Here is a 19036-nt window from a genome sequence, read left to right on the forward strand (position 1 = left end):
AAACTTCATCCCTGCAGGCACACAGCATTCACTGTTCTATGGAGTTACAACCCCCTTGGTTGTAAAAGTGAGATCTGCAGAGAGAGAACAAGTGGTGAATGACCTTAGAAACTAGGGTAACAGAAATGGCTAAGTAATGCAAAGTGCAAAATAAGGACTAATTACAACATCTTCTGCACTTCTAGGTGAAAACTGAAGGAGGGTAAAGTGAGCTCTGGGACATATTAGTTGACCCACCAATGCACTGTGGCTTCAAGAAAAGCAAGTGTAACCTCAAGGTGTATCAAGTTGGATATTTTCAGTGGTTCACATGGAAAGTTTCATTGACCCTTGAGTATAATGTAATTTCAAGTATGAAATACAGTTCTGGTAACTTCAGTAAAGATGAATCCAATTGAAACTGAGACCCTTGTGTAAACAGGATAATTAAGGGGAGTGAAGCATCCTCTCAGTCACAGGTGATTAAAAAGAAACTGGCTTGTTTAACTAAGCAAAACAAAGCTTGAGAGGGGTTCTTGTTTGCATCTGTAAGCAAAATGGAATGAATAAAAGTAAAAAAAAAAAAAAAGAACTACTGTTTATGTGAAAGTACATTACTGGTAAAAGAACACTTGGTGTAAAGTGGTTGTAAATAAATGTAGATTGGAAATTAATAGGTTTTTGTTCAACAGTACAACTTGCGAAAAGCTTTTGCACAGGAATCAGGATGGATGAAAACCTGAAATCACTTCTTAGATGAGTGTGGTTCGCTTGTGAAAGGGATTTTACAATACAATTCCCTATAATAGCAAGGGACTGTTTCCTGTACCCTTGCATTAATTCTCTGCTATTGAGGTTCTTCATTTTGCACCTTAAGCATCTGGGACTAGCCACTGTCAGAGACAGACTAATGAGCTAGAAGTACCACAAGTGCAATCCAAAATAGCACTAACTAGTACTGTTACTTACTTAAAATATTTTAACACAGTAATTGTATAGAGTTCAGGGGGATTAACAGCTGCCAGGGGTGATGAATGCCTCAAAAAATGTACTTAATTCTAAATGGAAAAAGCTAAAAACCTCCCAGCATGGAAAAGAATCAGAGTCACCAGTGCATGAATGCTTTCCCACATTGGATGGAAGAAAATGTAACAGCTTTCGCATGAATATGCAAAAGATAAGGTGCATTTCGAGTAATTTCTGTGCTGTTATGTCAGGAATGAGCGTGCTCCAGTGATTTTAAAGTGAAGGCAGCGCCCAAAAGACCGAAGGCACAGAAAATAAGAAGATACTATTGTTTTCCTTACCTACGGCAGATAATAATTTTAAATGCTCAAAGTCTTCTTCGATTCTTTTGCAGGGGGATGCATAAATGAAGTTCCTCTGTTATTTTGTTCTCTTTTTAGGGGAAAACTGATGAGTATGAGATTTCTCCCGTTATACTTGTTTATGCACACGAACAGGTGTAGATGGCTTGTAAGGAAGAAAGGATCGCTGAGGAATGAAGCCAAAAGGATGCTACCCGTAGGTGGCAGCAGTAACTGCTGCTGGTGCTGCCTGTCAGTGCCGCTCCAATTCAGCCTTGGGACCCAGACGAGGTTTAAACCAATTGACCCGATCCTCTGAGTCGCTAAACAGCTACTCCAGAGATCTTAAAATGGGGTCATGCACCGAACTCCTTGCAGAAACCACCAGCAGAGTGTATCTCCCTGGAAGCTAGTTCAATTGCCAGAAATAAGCCTGCTGTGATTTCTTGAAGGAAGGAGGTATAATATTTATTCAAGTGCTATCGTTGACAGCAGAGTAAGAAATGGCATTTATATTAGAATATGAAATCCTGCTATATTCTCATCGGATGTGTTTTTCCTGTAGAATGAACAGATAAATACCATCTGTGTTTAAAGCTATCAAAACTGAGTGCCATTACAATGGAGGACAATTTGGACCAATATCCCTTCCTGCTAACCCAAGAATTACCTTGTATACAAAATATTTATGCATTCACCACCTTTGACTGAATAAAGGCAAGAGGAATTGTTGTCATGATATAGAGGGGCAGCAGCAGCTGCTTCTGACTGCTATGTGCAGGAAGACAGAAGTAAGGGATGCTATTATCCATAGGGGTTTCTTATTTTTATCTTTACATGCTGGGAATCATATGAGTTGCAAATAAGAATTTCATGTCTCCACAACCCTGGACTTACTTCTTTCCTAAAGGAGTCCTGCAGTGGGATTGCCAGGCAGGACTTTCTGTGTTGCATTTTAATTGCTCCTCAGAGATCTGGTTTATTCTGGCAGACTTGAAAAAAATATATAATGTCCAGGCAAGTGAAAAGAGAAGGAATAGATTGGAATTTGGGGCTCATATCTAATGGTGGAAACTTTCATCCCTAGGGATTATTGTGTGTTGACTTTTTAACTTTCTGGAAATGCATCTATTATTTACAGTTTTTCCCAGGTATCTCAGGCAGGGCAGTGCAAATATACAAGACAAAGTCAGCAGCCTATGTGTGCTTTTTAAGAAGGACATGATATGCTGTGAAGAGAATTAGGATCAGGAGCCGTGTGATGGTGTGTGCAAGGATGCATGAGAAATCTGGGTGTGCTGCCAGCAGATTTAAAGTTTTACCACTGTCATATGAGGACAGCAATATTGTAGTGGCCTCTGGTGTAGCAGGCATTGTGTGCAGTGCAGAAAGTATGGATTTGAGGAAAGATTTTAAGGAGGAGGCAGAGAAGAGGCTTTGTGGATTAGTATAGAGGTGTCTTCAGGTGTGAATATGCAAAAGAAATATTACAAGAGATAGTAGTAGGTAAAAATGTCTGTAGAGGGGACAGACATGAAGTGGTGAAAGGAGGACAGATGAGATGAGGCATCCTGCGCAATGCGGAATTTCAGCAGCCAGCCGGCCACTCCGGGCCACAGGCCCCTGAACACCAACGCCGGCCCTTTTCCCTGGGAAATAAAAGTCACCAGACCCCAGTTCCTGATGGCAGATTGCAGGAGCCACTTGGCACTGTCAAACCAGCCTGTGTTGGCACTGGTTCCAGCTTGAGTCTGGGAGGCATCCTGGGCAATGCAGAATTTCAGCAGCCAACCGGCCCCCAAGGACCACAGGCCCTTGAACACCAACACCAGGCCTTTTCCCTGTGAAAGAAAACTCAGCAATCCAGGTTCCTGATGGCAGATTGCAGGAGCCACTTGGCACTGTAAAACCAGCCTGACTTGGAACTGGTGCCAGCATGGTTTGAAAGACAGGCTGAGAATATGCTGAGGATATACAACAGACCCAGAGCTGAAGCTGTGTCAGCTCTGTGTGATGCAGCTGAGAGAACAATGGGGAAAGACACCAAAGGTGGCTGGAGGAATCTGAATATGGGCCAGGGCACTGCTGGTAGCAGTGACATTTTGTACTGGGCTGAGGGGCTAAAATGGATGACAGGCAAGATTTGGTCTGTCATGTAAAGAAGGGAAGAGGCAGATGCAGGGAAGGGAAATGGAGGTGAAAAGTGGACGGCTGTTACGTGCTTTTCATTATTTTGTGAGACAGTTAAGCAGTGAATCAATTATGATACCAAGCAATTGTGTAGATAATGAGTTATGCAATGAGGCAGTTATACAGCAAATAATTTCTGATATTAAATAAAAATGGGGAGAATCAACAGCAATATGAATCAATTATGCAGAGAACTATTACTGAAGTCAGTCGGTTAAGGAGAGAAACAGTTATACAGCAAGAGAATAAATTAGTTAATTATCAAGTGGGACCATAATGCTGAGAATTAATTATGAAGAATCTTCCTTTGTGATAAGGGGCATGTCTCAGGCAGCTTCATGCACAGAAGAAAATCCAAATTAAAATCATAAAACCAGATGCAAAACTAATGAAGACGCAAGTCCTGCACCAGTTGTCAGACCTTCTGTGACATACTCTCATCTGTCTCTTTGGGCTAGACTAACCCGGGTTCCAGTAGGTTCTGAGGCCACTGCAGAAGCAGAGCAGAGGGGGCCTGTTTCTCCACCAAGCCTCCCTTCACTGGGAACGTGGACATGAGCTAAAGGAGGTTCAGAGATGACTCTAGCTCTGACAGGCATGAGGGATTCATGGTCTCTGGATTCATCTAAGCAGCACAGAGAGGCTCAGGGTTCTTCATGGCCCCCAGATTACTCAGGGCCAAACTGTACTTTCTACCAAAGAGACTGAAAGCTGAATTCTCCTCCGTCTTGCATTGGTTTCCACCTCTAAAAAACAGGTGTCAACCATCAGCAGAGAAATGTTTCCATTTTGTCAGTCGTCTTTGCAGTTACAGCTGGATGAAAACTAACTAACCTTTTGGATACTACTCTCCCTGATAGTGTCAAGTGTAAGGATTCTGCTTCAAGAGACATCTGTCTTACTTTAAACAGATAAAAATACAAGGCAGACCCTAAGGTGGTGGAAAACTAATTTCCAAGTCCTCATTCCTGTGGTTTCAATGTACAGGGGACACGATATGCTGTGTCATTTTATCTTTAGGAAAAAAAAAAAAAAACACCCAGCTAAATAAGCTAAACCCCAAAAACCCTGCAAGAGAGAAAGGATTCTGTAAAATCTTTGAGAGAACAATGTGTTTTACCAGTTAAGCACTCAAACCCTTTACCTAAACAACACTTCCATCCTGTGATAGATTGGCTTGACTTGTGGATCCAGCTGAGAAGAAATGCTGTACTAGATTCTTCCAACTATTATATGTTCCAAGTCTAGTTGGATTCTTAGGATGGCTGGCAAAAAGCCACTCTTGCTGCTCCTGTTCCCCTGTCCCACTGAGGTTAGGGTTGCTATTTCTCACTACAGCTCAGAAGCACAGTAGTGAAGAAGTCTGTCTGTCAGTAGGTAACCAAGCCTCCCCTTTGGACAATGCTGCAGTGCAAGCACATAATATTCATATCTAAAACATGTTTTTCACACAAAAAATATATATGTTCAATTGAAGCAATTATTGGTTTTTCCAACAAGGTTTAATGTTGTATTTGTTGGTTAGAGAGATAAGTTATATGGTATGTGCTGATGATAATAATATAAACATGGTAATAACTATTAATTTGTTTTAGCAAAAGTATTGTGAAACTAGTAACAGAAACTTCTTAATACATTAGCCAATACTGTTAAAAAACATAATAAAGAAATAGGTGAAATAGAAAAATATGACATAAAAGTAAGTGTAAAGGAAAGTGGTGTCTGCTGAAGCAGAAGCAGAAGATGTGGTTGGATATGATGCCACCCTATTTCTGTTCAGCCATGTTAAAAATGCTGTAAACTCCTATTTTCCTCTGAATTAGATTATGTTAGCTTCAGCTCTTGGTAGTTGCTCCTATCTGTGGCTTTCTGTCATGATTTTGGAGCAGCACATCAGAATCAAATCTTGCACCTGCAATTGGTATTAGTCACACAGTCACATCTCTTAAGGTGATGTGACAAGACCTTTATGCAGAGGGCCAGGGCTGCTGAAATTGGCACTGCTTTTATAAGCACCCAGCCATGCACTGGGCACTATGCAGGTACAGTATACACATGAATAGAATTTTTTTTCTGTGTGGAAAGTATGCAGAAATTATAAAGGCAAGAGATGCAATTTCACCTGCATTATTCTGCTGCTTGTACTATTTATTTATTTTGAAGGAATGAGCTAGGGCAAAGCTGCCAGTTACAACTAAATATTTCCTCTTCTTTTTTTTCCTTTAAGGTATGAAAACTGGAATCAATATTAATCAGTTATTCACACATATGCTTTTTGTTGGTCTTTGCATCTACATATAGAATTTTCATGGGGCCTCTAGGTTTTTTTTAAGGTTCCTGCAGACTTTTCCTCATTTTCATTTCAGCTAGAAACTCAGTTTTAGGGAGCAGGGCAAATCTGTGGCATGCTCTGTGCAAAATGGCTCAAACTGGATGTTTGCTTTCAAAATGAGCTTTCAACACCCTTAGTTTGTTTCTTTCACTGCTGCTTTCTCTCCAAACATCTCCATCCTAGAATTATCTTCTGTTAGAAGTATGGAGTTTGTTTGGCTGAATTTAATCTCACGTTACGGGTTTAATGCTTGGTTAGTGTTAAACCTTCTTTGTTTCTTGTGCCAAATGATGTTTTAAGGTGCTTAAAACTGAAAATTATGTATACATCTCAAGCCAAAGATGCAGAAATCCTGAATGTCTGCCATCAGTCTGAGTTACAGAGATGAGTGACATTTTAGCTAACACTGTTGTCCTTTGGCAACATTGATCAGTGTTTAAAGAGTTTTAAAGGTGTGGATAGAGGGTGGACATTTTGCCAACATTAACAGAAGAAAACCTCATGATCTTGTTTACAAAAACATGGACAAAGGGGAACAAGCCACCTTGTTTCCTTTCCTTTAACTCCTGAGTGGGTTTTTCTATCCTTTGACAACAAGCAGTATGTTTGGCTGTAGTTGCACTTTAGGAAATTGCTTTTCCTTACTTTGACCTGCCTCCTACAGCCTCCAGTATTTACAGATGTCTTTAGTACATCTAGACTAGAGGCTGGCTGTGGACCCAAGGCTCTGTGGTTGATAATTATTAATGAATTGGAAGATACTGTTAAATGTACTCTCTTGTTGGATACAAATTATTCTTTTTGCCTCCATGGAAAAATGCAAACTCTGTAGTCCAGAGAGGAAGTTTCTCTTTTGTGTAATATTCCATAGGAACGGTTGATTTACTGAACTGGTTATAGAAGCATTTTCTGGACAACTGCAGTGTTTCAATTCAGAAAACTTTAGCTTCTAGGCAGATACCTGTTAACTGACACTGAAGACCCATAAAGACACGGCCAACTCAATGTCCTCGAGGACATGTAATCAAACTCCTTCTGAGCCTGGAAGCATCATTTGTTTAGGAATGACCAGTGACTCTACAAACTCTGAGAAACGCCAACGAGGTCCATGATGTATTTTCTGAAATGTCAGTTGTCTTTATAGAAGTCACACAGAATTGGTGAGGGCTCAGAGAAGACAGTCTGCAAGGAATGGTGAATAGGCGAGACAGATGCAAGCATGAGTTACTTAAAATACCCTAGATGTTATCTAATGCTTTGTTTCTTCTAATCATGGCTAAAATATGAGACCTGGTCATAGACTCCCTGGGGAGGTGACATAAATGACAGAAACTGACTATGTGTCTGGGCTGAGACTGGTTGCTCTACAGAGCACTGAAGACTCATCTAAAAATAGGGAATGTTCCCCTCTACAGCTGACGTGAAGAGTGATCTCTGCTGGGGTGCGCTTGGAGTGACTCACGGGAGGACTGAGATACAATTAGCTTTATAACCATAAAAATTGCATAAAATAAATGCCTGAGTATTTGGAAAAAAACATTAAAATGTCAACATCACCAAAAGCTTCCCAAAAATAAATATTGTGAGGCCAAAAGACCTGGAAGAAGACATCTTTAGGTTGTGATAGATAACTGCTTAAGTATTCAGAAAGAGAAAGGAAATTACCAACCAAGAGTGAACCCCAATTTCTTTAGGATTCTGCTAGACCACAATTCCTTTTTAAATAAAATGCAGATCACTCAAAAAATAAAATTTCACTCCCTAACTGCAAGGTATTATGAATTAATACTGTGGCTGAAGGAAGTAACATGTTTCATTTCATTACTGACCAATAGTCTAGGTTATAACATTTTGTAGCATTTCCAGATGAAAGAAAGCAGTCCAATAAATGATTTTGCATCAGTAAGGTCATTTGGGGACATAACTGCTTGAAACATTTTTGGCAACATGTGAAAAGAGATTACAGTTCAGGGTGCCTAGTTGTTTTGAGATAGATCTTGCTTGTGCAGAAACTTTTCTACTCTGCGCTAAAGTATCAAATTTCATTACATTTAAAAAGAGTACACATCGTAACAGATGGCGAAAATGCCATTGAATAATTTTTAATAATAGCAGAAAGCTGATTGCTTGTCAGCAGAAAATACCTTTTCCAGAATTGGCAGAAACCCTACAGAATATCCATGTTGTTGGTGTAAGGTTTAAGCTGGTTGATTTTATAAAAATCTGACAAAAATAGTCTTTGAATTAATCTAAATACATTTAGGTAAGGTACAGTTGCTGAAATGAGTACCTAATTGATGTGAAATGCTGTTGGAGTACCAAAATCAAAGAACAGATTTTAAAAAGATGAAATTACTTCAGTTATGACTTGGCCATCTGAATAAGCAAGGTGCTCTGACTTTGGAAGAGGTTTTTATGAGTTTATACAAACAGAAGACTTTCATTTCACATCTTTTCATTGAGAGTATTATGTAGATATGTACTCTGCCCGCTAAACACTAATGAATATCCTTTTTGGAGCTGCTGTGAGAAATGGAAATGTTATTATAATTTCTGTATTGCAGAGGTAAAGCCTCTAAATTATTGTTGCTGACTTTTTTTTCATATATTTTCATCCGCAAGGAAAAGCCCCTACAATTCAGTAGGACAAGTAGAAACTCATTATACATTTAAGTATCTCAGTATTGTTAAGGTTACTGTAAACGTCTGAAAAAGTTTGACACTTTTTGCTTTATATGCTTTTCTCCTCAAGGAATGTTAAATGATGTATGTGCATTTTTAAACAAAACAAGGTAAAAAGTTACTTTATATTTTAAAAAACAGAATTTATGTTTAAAACAAAAAACCCTAAATACTGCTCCTAAGGTAGATCACTCAATTGGCAGTGCCTGACATAACTAGTTGGCCCAAATGACTAAAATCATTACATCTTTCCAGATTACAATGCTGTGTTCACAATATCACCCAGAAGGTGATTTAAAACTTTCAGCAGAACTATTTCCATGAAGTATTTAGATTTTTTTGTATAACTCTAATTCAAATAAACACTTTTAAATGCAATAGAAGCTGATAGCCATAATTTCTGTCTTAGGAGAGAGAGAGATCCTAACCTTGTAAGGACCCAGCATTTTTTGTTATATCTTTACTTTCCTACAGCTGTTGATGGGAAAATTATGTCAATATTTTCTATCCACTGTGAGTCTCGTTCTTCTTATTTTGACATAATATTGAAGACATGGATAGCTGGAAGAATAGATGTAATTTCTTGACTGGTAGAAACACAGAAAATTAGGGGAATCTCACACACACTGATGCCACCCATCTTAGCCGTGTCAAGAAAGTCGCTTGAAATCTGAAGGCCTTCCATGGAGTTTACATCTGGCCTTTAGGCTCTGGAACTCATTGAGGTCTCAGACTCTGAAAGATGTCTTATCTGTTGACTCTATGGGTTAAGTACAAAGACCCTCATTTTTCCCTGAACAGGACTGTGCTTGGGGAAGAATCTCACTGATATAGAAATGTGATTCCAGCTTTTCATTTGCCAAGTGTATTTTTAACTATTTATTTTTGAGTGGCTGCTCTGCACTTTGCTTTAGTGATATTTTTATAAGGATAATTTGTAGCTGTGTAAAAGGTGCTGAGGATGCACTTCCAGAACCCTTTTGTACATATGCAAAAATAATGAATAAATAAATAAATGCTCCTTTCACATGACCTCATCAAGAGCAAAGCCAAATTCTCGCACCAGAAAGCCAGCTGAGTAGAATTTTCCAAGTGGCTGTATTACAACATTATTTCTATTCCCACTGCATCTCAGGCCCCAGTCGCAGACTGGGACATTGCAATGCTAAGTGCCACACCAAAATGAAAAGGATGTCTTTGTTCCAAGGGGCTTTTATAACAGCAGTGGTTGAAACAGAGCAATGTCTGTCAGTAAGACCCAGGAACATTTCTCTGAGTGTGGAAGTGTGTGTGTCAGCAGTTTCTTTTTACGTCGGCTCGAGGACAGATGGGGTAGGTGTGATGACATCTCAAGTTCCATTTCAGATGCCGTGTAAAAACTCATATGGAAATGCTTCAAAAGAACCGAGCTGTACACTTGATGTACTTTGAAGAGGTAAGTTAAAAACCAAATGCTAATCAGCCAGCTATGCAGAGATGAAGTGGGGACAGTCAGCTCAGGTTTTCAAGTCAGCATTGCTGAGGCATTTTGCTTATGTACACACTTGTGATCGTGTTTTCTATGTCTACAACCATCTGAAGTTTTGCATAGCTGCAGACTGAACATCTGCATAAATCTGAATGAAAGATTTAAAAAACAAATAAGAAGATTATGTAGCAAAACCACATCTTTGTTGCAGCATTTTGGAGCTCAGACACAAAAAATCAGACACATTATATGAAACTAACAATGTAAAATTGTGTTTTCAATACATATAACCCATCTGGACATTAACTTCTATCACCTTTATCTTCAGGATTGAACTGAAGGCAGCACACTACTAGGAGCAAGGAAATGATTATGAATTGTTAGGTTAATACTGAAGACACCACATAGTTCCAGTAAATGGACAGTGAGGACATATATTTGTGCAGATAAAGGCAAGCAGGCTCATCTCTCAAATCCCATGGTTGTGGTTGCCCCAAAGAGCCCCAAGGTTTCACTAGCCTGAAAGTGACAGCTGTGCTTTCATTGAGAGAAAAGGATTTTAGCTCTTGGATCCCTGTGGCAACTGACCAGTCCCCAAATTTGCAGAGTGCAGGAGTCTTCAGGGCTCTATACACTGAATTTTCTTCATGCAGTCATGCCATAGCCATTTCTGCATCTTAGGTCTTTTGTGATACCCTTCCAGGCTGTGACTGTGCCCTGTCACATGCCCTTCCTTGTGTATGCACATGAAGTTAGAGAAATGCACATGACCCGAGGCTGCATGGGAGGAAAGCAAGCACATTTCTTCTTTATCAAATGGAAAGAAGAATCTCTTATAAGGTGATTTTACATATTGATTTTCCTTCGGAAGAGGCACACATTGTTGAAATTACACACATGTCCTGCTTTCATCTCCTGTGACTTCGGGGGAGTAACATTAACAGAGAGATCAGTCTGAGATCGGGGAAACTTGAGAGTAGGGAAGAACCAGAAAGGGAAATGCAGCTTTAAATTACTTCCTCTTCATTACTAGCACCTAGAGTCCCAAGTGACATCGGGTCCCATTTCCAGCAAGTACAACTAAATGCAAGACAGTTTACAAAAATCTCAATTTTTACCTGATTGGGTAAAATGGGAATATTTTTGGATTGACCAGAATGAGAATGTTTTTGTCCCACTGAACCAAAGTATTTCATGATAGATCAGAGAACATAACTGGGCTGCCAATACTGATGTTCTGCATCAGCTAGTTTATCTCTAGATTGGGATCTTTGCCAGATTAAACCCTGGTACTACACCATAATGTGCCTGTAAACTGCACCAGCCCTGACAAGTTTGGTAGCTGGAGTGTGTTTGGAGGGAAGGGGATGAGGGGAAGGAGACCCTTGGGTAGTTCAGCTGGGCACTATTCCATTTGGGGAGTGTTGAAAATTTTCAGTGAAATTAAAATGCAGCTGGAATTGGCTTTTTGAATGCTAGAAGTGCAGCTGGGAAGTAACTGGTGGGTTAAAACTGCAGATGAAAAGCCGTGGGCACTTGCAGCAATTAAACAGTCTGGAGTCTTTCAGAGAATGAGCAAAGAACCACACATTTTAAATACAGAGAAAATATCAGGCAAATATATCTCCGCAGCTTTTTCCTGGCACTTTATTTCATCAACCAGCTAGTAATACTGGTGTTCGTACCCTATATATAAATTTTCCCAATGATTTTTCTTTAAAAAGAGGTTATATGAAAAAATTATGGTTGAAATGAATAACTCACAAGCCAACATCAGCCGGCCCCCTGTTTCAGGGTGTCAATTAATGGCTACTTTTGCATTGCTGGGTGGCTGACAATACCAAGTTAAATTATTACAATATGCAGTTAAAATCACTACTGGCCTCCTTTGCATCTTCCTCCATTAGCTTCTATTGAATTTAACATAAGCCCTGGTAATTCTTCCACTGATTTGAATAAATAATAATTACAGTTCAGTAATCCTTGTTATACCATTGCCTAATTAGTCTCTGTAGCTTTAAGGTTTAAATAATGAAGATAGAAATGAATTAAATTCATTTCAAATTCATAGGATAAACAAAATCCTCACACATAACATCTTTCTCTTCAACATCATAGAAATGTTTCCCAAGGAACTATGGAAAAAAAATTTGAAAAGCATTTCAACTCATTTTCCTGGACAACTGCCAACTCTTAATTTGACGACATTTTTATTTTTTTCTCTTGGTAGAAGATGGACCATGTCTTGATATGTATCTTTAAAGTAATCTTCTCCCAGGAATGATGCTGCATGCACAAAAGACTCAACATCCAACAGACCAAACTAAACTCTTCTATGAGTGTATTAAAGCCTATGGAATTACACACAACTAAATTTAGCCCAATGAAGTATTCTGGAGAACAGAACAAAACCTATCAGACTACATACAACAAAGTAGAATACCAGAGCTGCACAGTTGGACAATTTAATTCTATTTTCCTTTGGGCTTGAAAGCTTCTCGGTTGCTAGTTTCTGTTCTGCACAGCTTTTTATGCGACAGCTATCACCACAAGATCTGAGTACCTTCCAATAATGCATTAAATAGTGTGACTAACATCTGGTCCAAGTTTGTTTTCTTATCTTCTCTAATGCTCTGGGAAGTTCTGTTTATAATGAATAATTATCATGAGGAAAGGCATTTGTCCTTTAAGACACAAAAAAGAGAAGCCGCACTTTTTACACAGATAAATATTCAGGGGAAAGCACACTTGTTTTCTACAATTCAAAAATACAGCCTTATATGTTTAAAAAGTACTTTCCACAAATGTCTCAGGAAGAACACTTTGCAACACTAATGCATTCCTAATGCCCCCTGTACACAGAATTATGTCAAGGCAAAATCTCGGGAGAAGAAGCTGAGTTGTCAAAATGGTAGGAATCAAAGTGGCTCATATCCTTGTGGAAGATGCTTGGCCATTTCAGAGAGCAGAGCAGGAGGGGAGAGTTTAAGGCTTGGATCTTGGCTGATTCAAGGCCAGCTGGAGTAGACAGTAGGAGTCTCCACATGGCTCCTCTTTCTCCAGAATAGGAAGGAGTTGAGTAAAACGTTCATGCAAATTAAATCAGAAATAAAGAAGAGCTTGGGATTTGAGCAATCCCCTTATGAATGAGCAGTGTACTTTGCTCATGACACAAAAAGAAATCTTGAAAAAATGAAAAAGAAAGATGAAGAAATGATCAGAGAGAGCAGAAATACCGTGTTGCACAAAGTGGCTGAAAGCCCTGCGTGAATTCAAACCTCAGGCTCAGTTCTTTTGATACATCTAACAGATAAATCACGCTGTTGTTTGATCATCTACATTTGAATCTTATACTTCAAATTCAGATGAATCTTAGCAAGCTTAGGAGTCGTTTCTCCCTAATTTGAATTCAATTGAGTAACATCTGTGCTGAGAAGCTAATTGCACAGATTTTTCAGTGGTCTTTATGTGAAGTATTTCCTCTTATCCATTTAAGAAATGAAGCTTTTGTTAGCTCTGCAGATAACCATGGTTCAAATTCATGCCTATCATTAGCATCTTCTTTCTGTTTGTTGTTGTTTTTCCATCAGGTGTTTATGTGAGTTTGATTCCATCTTCTTACACAGTAATGCAAGATAACAACCCCAGTTTCTGTTCCAGCTCTTTCATCACGTGCTGCCTTTCCCTGCAGTGTAGGTGCTCCTGCAAGCCCTAGCTCTGTTTTTGCAGAAGTTCCTGTTGACTTTGGATTCTCTGTGATAAAATTGTTTTCAGTAAGATATTTTAAAAAACAGTAATTTAAACAAAAAAATTAGGGTAGAGCTGGGAATCTGAAATTCAAGATGAAGTTGCCTCCAAATTAATCCATCTTGGAAGAGTGTCTGGGTATGGTTCAAGACACTTTGATAAACTGACTTCTTAAGGGGTGAATTGATACAAGATTTTTCATCAGGCACTTCACACTGAATAACTGACAGCTCTGAAGGACTGTGTGTGTGTTCGGCTAGCAGGAAGGATGGGTCCAGCTTCTGAGAAAGTGGTCAGGGAGTCAGGAATGTTGGTGACACAAAGAAATGGGTACTGACGGAATAACATGAAGGTAGTGACAGCAATGGCTTTCTGCCTAGTGCTGAAAAGGACCTGTAAGCTCACCTCAGTTACACCACTGGAACTCCAAAGATGCCACAGAGCACAGAAACTTGCCAGTAACTGGAATCTTGCAGTCAGTAATTTCAAATGATATGTGAAATGTAGTTCAGAGAAGCTGTGATTTATTTCAGTAGATCCCATACCTTAGAATTCTGTATTTTATCACTGAATCCATACACAAGACTGGTCTTTGTAGACACTTGTGATAACTGCTATGAATGTTGTGTTCAAACGGGACCAGACCCTGCTGTTTGGTACCATGGATCTCCTCCTCTTCACTCCTGAGGGAGCTGCAAACACAGAATAACACCCAGCAGCTCAAACTTACTTCTAGCTTGGTATGGTTTTCCTGTTTATAATTCTCTCACTTTTGTTAGAAAAATACATTTTTCTCCTTTCTCTAAGAATTGTATTCGTTATATGTTCTAGAAATAAAGAGCCACTGTTGTGGCTGCATTGTTTTTAAGTGGGAGTTTGCTGGTGAACGAAGGAGACCAAATTCTTAAAATAAACTGAATTCAGAAGTATAGAGCTAAAGGCAGGAGCATTTCAAGAAACAATTAGAACCCATTTTGAAAATGCAAAGACATAAAAATAAACAAAGCAGCCAGCCTAAATTGACTTTGATCCCCTATGCTCCAGCATTGCTTTTTGATCTGTGGCTTTTCAGTGAGGTAGAAGAAAGTTTTTATCGAAAATATTCCTATCATTTAGGCACTGTAATAACCTGCATTCTACAAGCTTTCAGGACTCAGAGAGGTTAGGTAACCACCTTTTGTTCAGCTACTCATTCTCTATCATTTTCATTCTAAGCACCTAAGACAGAATGTCACAGAAATCTGTGGGTTGGTTTCTATTTGAGCTGATTTAAACAATGCAAAGTGCTTCAAATGTGTTTATATACTATAAAGATCTCCATAATGAGCAGGAGTATATCAGTGATTTACATATCTTCTATTACCATCATCCACACTAATAAAGAACTCCAAAATCATCTCCATCTCTTGTCAGAAGCGTTTTGTTTTCACATGTTCCATATAAAATTTGTCGATGATTTGTAAAATGCAAATGAACTGTGGCCAGGTAGATGGATTTATCTTACCATAATATTATGACAGTTTACTTAATAATTTTATCGTGTGAACTGTGAAGATTGCTGCTGCTGTGGAAACACAGCAGAAGGCTGAAGAATGCACGAAGGCAGTCAGCACTTGTGGAAGGTAAAGATGCGATGCTTTGTATTGTTGCTGTAGTCTTAAGGGGAGAAAAAAGGGATGATCTAAAAAAATCCCCCAAAGACTCCTTAAGAAGGATTCTATTTGCACATTAGTGTATTGTGCTAAATTTATTTACTAATTTTGATGTCAACAGCGACCAGTACTAATGCAAAGCTTATGCAACACCAGTGAATTTAGTATAACAAAAATACAAATAAAAAAAAAAAAACATTTTAAGGCATTAGATTACACCAAACTGTAATTACTAATTCAAGATTACACAAGACTGTAATTAACAGTTCAGTGTTACAAACACTATCAAAAGGCAACTGATGACACATTTACAGTATACACAAACACCGTTGCTAGCAAAGTTTCGACCATGTTTTTTTTCTTTTTGCTAGTGGTTCAAATGACTTAGGTAAACTGAATGCCAGTAGGGAAATCCAGCCAGGTTAATGCTGTCTACTGTGTCCCAGTTCAAGACAGGTTTTAATATGCTGTTTAAATTCACCTCTGTCTAAAAATAAATTTCCTTGACAATAGAGTGTGCTAAGACCCCATGTCTTACAGCAGCACACACTTGAATATTTTCCTGACTTAGAGCCACAAGGATACCATCTTCATTTTAAACACCTTCTGAGTGAGGCAAATTCAGAGTCACCTCACTGACAGGAATCTTGTAAGGTAAACCACACTTCTCTCAAAAACAAATCCAATAAAAGGAAGTCAGTTTTATTCACATGCAGTCAGGCCCTATGTAGAGACTAATGTGAAGACTCAGGGCTGATCTTGTTCCATAAAATTGTGAATTCCCTGCCTTTTATGGACCTTCTAACTGTATTTTAGAAAGATGGCAAGGGATATCAATCTTAACAGGAAGTTATTGATTATATCAAATCAGAAGCATAAGAGGAGCTCATCAAAGTAAAGACAGCTGGAGGGCAATGGCAGGATTACCTAATGTAGTAGACTGTGCAAACCCAAAATTCAAATAAGAACTCCACAAGGAAGTGCTAACCCTGACACCTTTCTAGATTCTGCTGTGGGCCTTTAATACTGCTGCCCAATTCAGGGCACCATTTGCCCGAGGGAAGTGGCAGGGAACGTGGACCTTTAGCAAAGTAACTTGGAAAGATAAGAAACCTCAGTGCTTCACGGGGACCATCCTCGATGCAGGAGGACTCACAGGATTCAAATCTGTCTCCACCTCTTTTCCATTTCTCTTTGCAGTTTCAGGGTGAGCTGATTGGACAGCACAGACTCAAGGATCCCCATTAGTACTAAGGTCCAGCTCTTATCTGTGGGATTGGATGAGGAAAGAGGAATACATGTGTCAAATGGATCTCATGAGACTGCAGTGGGAAGCTTTCAGAGAAGATCATGCTGTTACAGTGCTGCCTTCACTGATTTACTGCCTCAGCCTGTAGAGTACAAGTCTCTGATCCTATATTGCATCACTTTGCAATGCAGCATTTGTACGTGTGTGTTGCCGCATCATCCTGCAGCTTTTGAGCTTCCTGTTTTCCACCACCTCTGGCTCAGGGATGGCCCCATTCTGGTGAGCAATGACATATTCATGACATACCAATCATCCTGGTATCCATTGAGCTGTAGCTGCCTGGTACAGGTGGGGAGGCAGACATCAGAGATTTCCAGGTTGAGAAACCTCCTTAGGTCATCATGCTACAACAGCAGGTCCCCTCAGCAAATCTAAATTACCTCTCTGCTGCCTGCTCTAAGGTACTTTCCTGAGTGTTGGATTTCTCGTTTTACCATTCATGCACCCCATGGTTTATGGTAACTGGAAGTTTACCCAAGACCAGTTTGTTGAGGTTTCTTTTCCAGCACCATGGAAGTTTCAGGTAGGAGCAGGACTCACCTGTGTGGCAGGCAGAGCTTCCCTTGCACCTGCTGCTGGGATCTAACAAGCTGCTCTGGGAACACACTTTGCCATTCTCCATCTTTATTCTTCACCCTTTGCTGCTGCAGCTGCAAGAATAATTTCTTTGACTCTGTCACCTTTAACATGATGAAAATCATATATGTTTATGTTTTTAAAGCATGCTGGTGGGTTTCATTGTCATCCACTACATGTAGGAGGCATCCTATACATTCATTCCCCTACCCACAGAAAAGGAAGGAGAAAACCCCATCAGTGACTTCAGTAACATCAGATCCTTCACATACAGGCACATCTTGGTGTGATGCTGTGCCTGAGGATAGATGGAGTGTACAGCTTTTCACACCTGAGGAAGCTGTGTGGCCTTCTCTTGGTTTGGGGAGCACTCTTGATACATCATTTAAAATTTTTGCTCTCTCTCTGTTAGCCTGCAGCATTCCCAGAAAGGCTTCACACTGTAAGAGAGCTCAGATAGATCACTGGTCCTACCTCTGTCTGTGCTCTTTGAACATGAGCTATCATCTCTGGTTTGCAATTAAGGTGCTGCAGTGGGACTAACAGCAGGAGCTTCTGGTATACTGAGCTACTGAAAGTTTTGTCAGCTTGAAGAATTTAAAGGTGAAGTCGTAGAGCAAAGCAACTGGAAAAAAAAAAACACTCGTGAAAATCTCTTTCAACAGTCAGATGTTAAGAAAACCATGTAAAGCTGAAAGAAGAAATTACATAGCTGAAGTATTTTGAACTTGCTATTTGCTAGATGCAGCATATAAATTGTTTACTGGAAAGGATTTTAAATATATTAATGACACTGCTTTGATCTGCTGTATTCCCTATTCTCTAGCCCTTCTGGTACTGGATGGTGGAAATACAGGAGTTACTGGTGACTTGCCTGGAGCTAAATTAACTGCTCAAATTTTTTGCATAAACAAATTGGTGGTTGGGATATCTTGGTGCAAGGAACAACAGTCAATGCCATTGTAAAGTCTGAGCACTATTGTCTGTGCTAAAAGAATAGATCCATGGATCAAGAAGAGTTTCACTCACATCAAGAATATAAAAGAGGCAAATATATTGCCATTCTTTGAATATGCCAACACACCTACCCTCGCTGTGTCCTTTAATGTTTGAGACTCTGCATGGTGGCTTTAGATTACTTTTGAAATGCAATTTTCACATTCTTGTTTGTTTTGACTGATATCTTAATACAATATAAAGTGCTTGCCAGAAACAATCCTTCTCTGTCAGACAAAGGCACCAAAGTAAACATTCCTTGACTTGTGCTTGGCAGCTGTTGAAGTAAACCCTTGTCAATAGGAAATTTCTTTTACTACAGTTTTACTGAAACAATTGGTTATTAAATGAATCCTAGGTGATTCAGAGGCATGCAACTCCTACAGCGTATTTTTTTATAGTAGATCTTTCCCTTTATGCTTTTACCTTCACCTTGGATTTTTCCTTTACCATAACAAATATGAAATTTTTCAATCATTCAGAGACACAATCATAGCAGGAGCAATGGCTAATCCTGCATCTGCCTTCAAGTATAACAGGGGAACCACAGAGAGCTGCAGAGAGCTGATCAGTCACTAATTCCCTGCTCCTACCCAATCCTCTTTGAAAAATATAAACACACCTGTCTTTTCCCTTCTTCCTGATATTTCTTATATCCTTCCTGAATTTTTGAAGAGGACCACTGATAGGTCTGAGGCAGCTTTAGCAGAATCTTTAGCCTAGGAAAAACTCATCTGACATGCCTGACTGGAGAGCCTCCAAGCTAACCAGTGATGGTCTCACTTTTTCTTGCCCAAT

Source organism: Melospiza georgiana, chromosome 1, assembly GCF_028018845.1.
Source record: "Melospiza georgiana isolate bMelGeo1 chromosome 1, bMelGeo1.pri, whole genome shotgun sequence".
Classification (NCBI taxonomy): domain Eukaryota; kingdom Metazoa; phylum Chordata; class Aves; order Passeriformes; family Passerellidae; genus Melospiza; species Melospiza georgiana.